Source organism: Priapulus caudatus, unplaced genomic scaffold, assembly GCF_000485595.1.
Source record: "Priapulus caudatus unplaced genomic scaffold, Priapulus_caudatus-5.0.1 Scaffold69, whole genome shotgun sequence".
NCBI lineage: Eukaryota > Metazoa > Priapulida > Priapulimorpha > Priapulimorphida > Priapulidae > Priapulus > Priapulus caudatus.
Genome location: NW_014577130.1, coordinates 93625 through 101841, shown reverse-complemented (window position 1 = coordinate 101841; position 8217 = coordinate 93625). Strand labels below are relative to the sequence as shown.

At 42.3% G+C, this 8217-nt stretch overlaps 1 protein-coding gene and 1 long non-coding RNA gene across 2 annotated transcripts in view; both read left to right on the top strand.

Moving 5' to 3' along the window:
- LOC106821343 overlaps positions 1-2549 on the top strand; it is a 4170-nt gene extending 1621 nt beyond the window's left edge. Inside the window, exon 2 of the long non-coding RNA XR_001395721.1 lies at positions 2508-2549. This is a non-coding gene — a long non-coding RNA (uncharacterized LOC106821343). The remainder of the gene's footprint in view (positions 1-2507) is intronic.
- Positions 2550-2891: 342 nt separating this feature from the next.
- Positions 2892-8217, top strand: part of LOC106821330 (TBC1 domain family member 1-like) — an 82178-nt gene continuing 76852 nt past the window's right edge. The window contains exon 1 of the mRNA XM_014826087.1: positions 2892-3026. The gene's annotated coding sequence lies outside the window, so the exon portion shown is untranslated. The remainder of the gene's footprint in view (positions 3027-8217) is intronic.

Genomic DNA, 8217 nt, shown 5'->3' with positions numbered 1-8217 from the left:
CCTCGACAATGTTTACCCTCATCGCGTACCATCGCCTGTCTACATTTTGGGAGCTACTGGTGCTGGTATTGCAGTAAAATGCGTTCGTATACACAGTGTAGGTGATTCATGCGCGATGGTGGCATAGCAGGGGTACAATCAGGTCATGCGAGATGGTGTGCAAGGGGATGGGAGGTGGGAGGCAGGGGGAGGGAGGCCGAAGACAGGGGGAGGGAGATGGGAGGTAAGGGGGTGGAAGTGAGAGGCAAGGGGAGTGAAGTGGGAGGCAGGGGGAGGGAGGTGAGAGGCAGGAGGGAGGGAGGTGGGACGCAGTGGGCAGGGAGGTGGGAGAGAAGGACCCCCCCTCTAATTAAACTTGGAGATTCATGCTCATATGTTGAAATTTTTGATGTCAACGTCAATGTCATTCATTAACTTGTATTTGAATTGTTATTAGAATTAGCCCATAGAGATTAGGTGGGTGCGAAAGTGTAGCTGATATATTTGTTTGAATTGGCTACGAAAGTCAAACAAGAATAAAGAAGACTTATGTATAAGACGTCTTTCTATGCACAAATGAATTTATCAGCAGAACACCAGCCACCAGATGAGCCCTGTCGCACTGCGGCACTTGTTTCCCAATTAACGCAAACATTTACATGATTTATTTACAACAATTTAATAACAACAAATAAAAAATAAAAAATAGGGTTAGGGTTAGGGTCACAATGCACCATAAAACAGTTTAGGCACGCGATTTGTATCAACCAATGGGATTTGGGAGGTATGCAGAATGCAGAAGGTTGCTGAAATGATGTGTACGCAACTGCGTATCTGCATATCTGCGCCTAACAAAGGTGCCACTACGCACTACTTAAATGTTACATTTACAACCGTAGCAACAGACCTCAGATGAGCCCAGATGCTCTGCGGCTCTTGTTTAGCATTATATTTTATTGAAACGCTCCAAGTGCCTGTGTTCGTGCTGACATGCCGTACGTACGGTTTTCTACTGCACAGCAGCTGGATGTTTTTACGACTAACATCGGTTCTTATAGAACATCGGTTCTTATAGAATAGTCCCTTGCTCTACCACTAGTCTGTGATAATAATAGTATTAGTATAACTGTTAGGCATGCTGTGAAATTCCTGTGAATAGGAACAGACGCACCCGTATACTTGAAAAGCAATATATTAGCCTCTTTGGTTACACTTTGGGTAAAAAGCACGTCACTAGTCAAAAATTTTTAAACGAAAGCTACGTAATATCTTTGATGGCCGTTATGTGTTAAGGATTGAGGAAAAAGATATTAATGTTATACTGTTACTATTAATATTAAAGTTATATACTGCTTTAGAAGCAGCTAGGGAAGTGCAAGAATATATAGGAGGTATAATGTTTGGGATACAGTTTAAGAAGAAGCGCTTGTATTTAATGCTATTCCTCCTAGATGTGCCATAACTGTGACATATGCAAATTAATTCAATCTGTTAGCTCAACATCTTGTGCCACGATTAACAGAATACGCATTAAAATGTCTTTCGATCTAAATTATCTTCAGGTAGTGTGGCAGTGTACGCCTGTGTACTCATTCTTCCTTTCAAGGACACAGCAGTTGTTTCCTAGGCACCACCACTAATATTTGGGTTATCATATTTGGTAAAGTTCAAGACAAGATGCAATATAGGTTGAACCTACATAATCTGGCATTCTTGGCGCCAGACAGGGGCTGGACAGTTGAAAATTCTGAATCACAGTCGTTTAAATAACATCTGAAATATAAATACTGCACTACTTCTTGACATCTTAGGTGCCATATTGGGGGGAGGGGGTAATATTAGCCATGAATTAGCACAGATCACTGAGATCGGCAGTCGCACAGGTAAACACAGTTTGTTTATATCGAGAGAAACGGTGACGCCGCCAGGTGTGATGGCTCTAGAAACTAAAGACTGCCGGTTTCAATTCGTGCCAGATCACTGAACAAGCCAGCATACCCGGGTTCAATCTATTGGAACTTTCTAAGTACTTCTAGAACTAGTATGACGAGTCAAACTCATATATATCAGATGTTGTTGCCAAAAGTGGACATGGTGTATTGGAGATGAAATTAGCACAAGGCTCGAGATAACAGCCTGTTGATGTTTACCTCAGACAAATATAACAAACAAAGGTCTAGTAGAGTACATGTGGCAATTTTCGTTCATAACTCATTTGAAGCTGATAATTTCACTGATAGTAATGATCAATACGTCATACCTCTACCTTCATACCTCTTGGACTGTTTTGCTGCCAACCTATAGTGCCTGATCAGTGAAGTTTGTAATGAACTAAAATGTGATGCAAAATGATAAATTAACATAGTCGATTAAAATAAACATTGTATAAACAACATTACTTTGATTTCAATCAGTGGAACTTAACAGCAAACTTTTACAAAATTAGACAGAATGGTATGTTTTTCTCATTACCTAATTTATAGATTACTTAAGTTTAACCCCTAGTTGAATGCCATTTCCTTTTTTAGAGTGAACGCACTGCAAGACAACGGACATGTAGCTGCGTGAGCGAAACGAGAAAAAAACCCCCGACAACGCGCGAAACAAGCCCCCGCTCGGCGTCGCTCGCTCCTCCCCGCGCCCGCCACCGTCAACTACCCTCGGCAGCGGGAGACTGAGATGCGACGATGGAACAGCCGGGCGGCAGTCTCAACACGGTGTTCAAGGTGACCTACTATGGCGAGGCGCCGCTGGACCGGCGCTACACGCAGCCGATGCTGCCGTGGGTGATCGCGTCGGTGCGTCGCGGCGACGGGTCGCGCTGCGCCATCTTGCAGATAACGGGCAGCAGCGTGAAGGCGTGGACGCTGCCGTCGGTCGACGAGGGCCTGCAGCACGGCCAGAGCGAGCTGTTCGAGCACAAGCTGCAGAGCATCTCCCGCTTCTCGCGCTCGAGCGCCGACGCCTGCTGCTTCGCCTATCTGCACCGGCCGTCGTCCGGCGCCACCTACAGCTGCCACGTGTTCGAGGCGTGCGAGGAGCACCAGGTGAGTGTCGGAATAATGTCGTGCGGGGGTGGGGGGGGGGTTCTTTGCTTTAAAACGATCATTTCACAAGTAAATCGTGTGATGATCACAAGTAATCTACAGCAGCCATGTGTTTGAAGGCGAGTGTTGGAATAATGTTGTGTGGGGGTTTCTTTGCTTTAAAACGAGGAGCACCAGGGAAGTGTTGGAATAACGTCGCGTGCGCGGGGTTTCCTTGCTATTAAAACTATCATGTCACAAGTAAATCATGGGATGATCACGAGTAATCTACAGCAGCCATGTGTTTGAAGGCGAGTGAGGAGCATCAGCTGAGTGTCCGCTGACTTCGCCCGCAGGGGTTTTCCTTGCTATTAAAGCCAGGATTTCGAACATAATTTCCAGACGGTGAGGGGTCTCGTGTTTTCCCTTACTTTTATGACACTTATATACCGTTACTGCTGACGTTGCGCGAGGGGTTTCTTCGCTTTAAAACGATCCTCTTGCGAGTCAATCGAGAAATTAATAAATGAAGAGACGTTTAGACTCGCCTGTCAGCGTACATTTTACTGATTACTTCAGCATAAAAGTTATTACGTGTTCCTACTGTTATAGGCTATAACACAGTAAATTAACAGCAAACGTTTCCTTGCTATTAAAAGGTGGTGGTGGTGGTGTGATTATATTCCTTCATAGTGTATGTGTAGATATATTGTTATATAGGCAATTCGTGCGCGGTAACCTGAATTATAACGGCGAATAGATAATGTTGTTCAGCAGTTTTTCGTCTGTGAACCCAAAATTTCATAGTAAATGCTATAATATATGAAGTTATCATATAGGATAGAGGCGGGTGGAGTAAAGGACAAATAAACGCAGTGGCAAGTTGGAGGAATCAAGGAGGAAGCAGGACTTTGATAAAGAAATTTTATAGACTAATTTCATAGCACAGACCACAGTATACAATTATTGACTGACTCTGAGGGCAACATGGAGTTTTGTGACAAAATCAATGTTGCCTGAGACAAAAATGTTGCACCACCTTCACTGTTGACTATTTTGGAGATATCCTTGTTTTGTTGAGTAGTGCATATTAGGGCCTGTCGATGTTATCAACATTATGACTTGGGGCAGTGCAATTTTTTATCACTCTGTTCCATACAAAAGTACAAAATGTGATTTTTTTCGAATTTTGCCAAACAATTTATTTGTATTTCTAGAAATAATTGCTTGCAATGGCCCTCCCCACTAATGTATGGATGTACACACATCATGACAATTTTGATAATTTTGAACGTCTCTGAGTATATTATATTGCGTGCTTCAAGAAAGATATAGCGTAAAACTCAATTCCTCGATGGAATGGGCTTTGCCATTGATTAGGTGAAGCAGCAGCTATAATATAAGTATTAATAACGCTCGTCTTTTAAAGTGGGATTTCTTTTTTGCAGTTTATTCGATCAAATTACTTATAAAATATCTATAGCTCACTGTCGAACAGGCCAGTCTTTCGTGTTTATTGTCTGATGTGGATTGCGATGTACACATTTAATGTTAGTAGTCAGAAGCATTTAACTGGGATGAAAGCTATCGTATCAGGTTGGATGCACGCGATATAATATATTTCGTAATGGCCTAGCACGGTTAGGAATGATTATATAGGGGTCCCAGGGGTATGCACATTGTGGTTTCGTTATCCATTTCTGGCTCGAATTAAAATGGATCTAAATTTTTAATGAGAACACGTGTCAGCCTCTGAGGACGTACATCCCTTATGCTGCGTTTACACTATAGATTTTTGTCAGCAAATCGTCCGAGTCGTGCAAAATAGAACACGTTCTATTTCTCCAACTCGGCGACTTGACTCCGACTCCGACTCGAACCCTTGTAAGTTGTAATCGAATTTCTTGGGATGCACTTGGGTCAAGTCGGGGGGCAAGTTGGAATGCACTTGAAATCGGGACGATTTTCTGACAAAAATCGATAGTGTAAACGCAGCCTCTCGCAGCCCTGGTCAGCACAGTAGTGACCGAGCTCTAGCTATGTAGCCCTTCACAGGGTTCGTAGCGGGTCTTCCAAAGTCTAATAAGTACTTATTTTGCCAAAAATAATATAAGGGCCCTTAGTAGTACTTATTTTTAGTGAAATCTTAGAAAAGTACTTAATAGTCCTTATTTTTTGCAGTATTGTTGTATATATAATACGGAATAATTAAATCTGCTGTGCAATTGTGTATATAAATATTATTAGTGTACTTTAATAGTCGGTGATCTATCAGAAATCGCGTAAAAAAGTCTTATTTTGGCCTCCAGAAAGGGTCTTATAAGTCCTTATTTCAACATGTGTCTTACTACTATGAACCCCTGCTTCATGCCATCATGGGCCGCATTGCATCACACAAGCGGGTACACCACACAGCCACACCCACAGGCCATAGCTAAAGGCAGAGGCCCAGGTAGTCATCAAGCGTCGTCATACGTTGCCAAGGGCCACGTAGACCTAAATCACACATGATCGGTCGATTATTAGCTTGATCAGACCAGTTCGTCTAATGCGGAGCCTAATCAGATCCAATCATCAAGCAGCCTCGGTAGACCTAATCTTGTTAGTGGTCAAGTCTGATCCAATCCAGCCATGTGTCAGTCAGTGGTCAACCTGAATAGACTAGGTTATGTGGTCGGTCGACCAGTTAGAGCCTCGAAAGGTGTTGCACATAAATCATAAAATGCATACATGTATGTATCCGGTCTGTCGAAATTATTCGGTAAGTTCCAAAATTGAATTCGCTCAGTCGGTTTCTTACGGTCTAATGCACATCATGGGGATATTTATATTTGCCTGTCGTTTCGGTATCATTGATTTTCCATCGGCGTAAAAGCTCGCAGTGTAGCTGTGGCTGTAATATAAATATGATTATGTCGTAGTTTTCAGCTGGTCGGATGATGGCAACATCAACATATGATTATCATTATTCATCCATAGTGTCAGGAGTGTTATAGTGTATAGTGTTCGCTGTACAGTCTGATATCAGGTGCTTGATAACTAATTCCTATTTGATACTGTAGCTGGAGATGATAATTTTGTGCTACTGTGATTATTGTAAAGCAATAGACAGCGACGTAGCAGATATGCTACAGGTGGATGCATTATTGGGTTTTTGGAGGTATAGGAGGACAGTAGTAGTAGTAGGGGAGGGAAGGGCAGAAAAGTTCAAATAACGGGTTACAGGTCGAAAACCAGATAGCGTAGGGTAGACTTTCGCTCACAGAGTTCTCCTAGAAAATTCAGGCAGAGAAGATGCAGTTTATTGAAGATGTTTTCATTTTAAAAGAAGTTTGAATTTTGCCGTAGGGTTAAATACTTGGGAACACCACTTTTCTAGACTGTATACAGGGGCGGATCTGGCGGGGAGGTCCGGGGGGTTATATATATAATATATATATATAAATTATATATATAAATATATACGTGCAAAACAGATATATTTGAATCTAACAGCAGCATCCACTCACTGCTAACTCACGCAACCCTCCGAACTGACAACACGTATCCACACAACCCACCATAACATACCAATAACCCCAGTACCAACAGTGAACACCCACTCACTACCCCACTACCCCACACCCTACTAACATCCTATTCACCCTAGCTCTAGAACTATATAGCCCTTCGCTCTGCCACAGGCCTGTGGCAGAGTGAAGGGCTATAGTTCTAGAGCTATGTTCACCCAAAATCAAAATACTGCCCAGCCACCACATCCACATACTACCACCATCTCTACCGCCAACACCCAAAATGCCAACAACAACTTCACTAGCAGCGTACATTTCCACGCAGGAAAGAAACTCAATGGCCAACACGCAGACTTCCAATATGTGAGTGCTTACGCAAAATTCGAAAAGCACACAGTAAAACACCGCTAGAAGCTCTTCGAATAGAGCTTGGTATACTACCGATATTTGACAAGATAAATTACAAAAAACTCATGCTTCTGCAATTCATAGTTAATTTGGAAAATAATAGATTAATGAAAAGAGAGAGCTAACATACAGCAGACTAAAGAGGAAGAAAAAAATTGGGCAAACGAAACTTCGGAAATTTTAGACAACTACGATTTAGGAATAAAACCAAAGAAAGCCTGGAAAAAAAACAAGTAAAACAGGCTATTTTAAAAAGCGTAATAACAAGAAAATAAAATGAAAACCAAAGGAAAAACGAAAATGAAAATGATCAACAGAAACTTATGGGCTATTTAAAGGAATATATAAAGAAATGTCATTTACCGACACGTGTTTTACTTTTAAATGTAAAACATGCATGATAGAACTCAAAAGCTATTTTAGAAATAACTTCGGTGATGACCGATGCAATTTATGTAATAACAATATGAAAGAGAACTTGGAACATTTATATAAATGTGAGTTTTATAACAGATATAAGGACAGTGAACAAAGTGAAGACTGGGGAGGGGACTACACTGGTTTACTCAAACCAGCAGTAGAATAATTATATGTATGGAAGATATTGTCAATTCGAAGTATTAATATCTAAAGAACTGGAAGTAGACATAATTTCCTGTTACTTTAGAGAATTCTCGCACCTGCATTAGAGTGCCTTGTGAAAGACAAGAGAGGGACCTAAGATACAAGATACAAGATACAAGGCTACCCATCCACTCACTGGCAATATTCACCCATAGCCATCAAGCACCCACCCATACCCACTGACAACACCCATACTACCAACTACCAACAGACACTACCCACCAACTGACACCACCCACCACTCACCCACCGCCAACACCTATTCCCACGATGCTGAAATGGTTGCAATTGTTCGTAGTTTGCGGCAAATAGTGTGCAAACGAGGCAGAGTAAAAGTATAACCGTATTTTTTATTTTTTTTTGGGTGAGAGAATCAATGTTGGCTAGCGTGAGTGGAAAATATAGCAACCTATCTAACTAGAGGGCGTGCGAGAGAGAGGCGGAGACAGGGACAGAAGCACGCATAAACAGACTGGACAGAGAGCGGGCGATAGAGAGAGAGAGAGAGAGAGAGAGAGAGAGAGAGAGAGAGAGCGAGAGAGAGCGAGAGAGAGAGCGAGCATGAATGGGGAAAGAGCGGGCGATAGAGAGAGAGAGAGAGAGCGAGAGAGAGAGAGAGAGAGAGCGAGAGAGAGCGAGAGAGAGAGCGAGCATGAATGGGGAAAGAA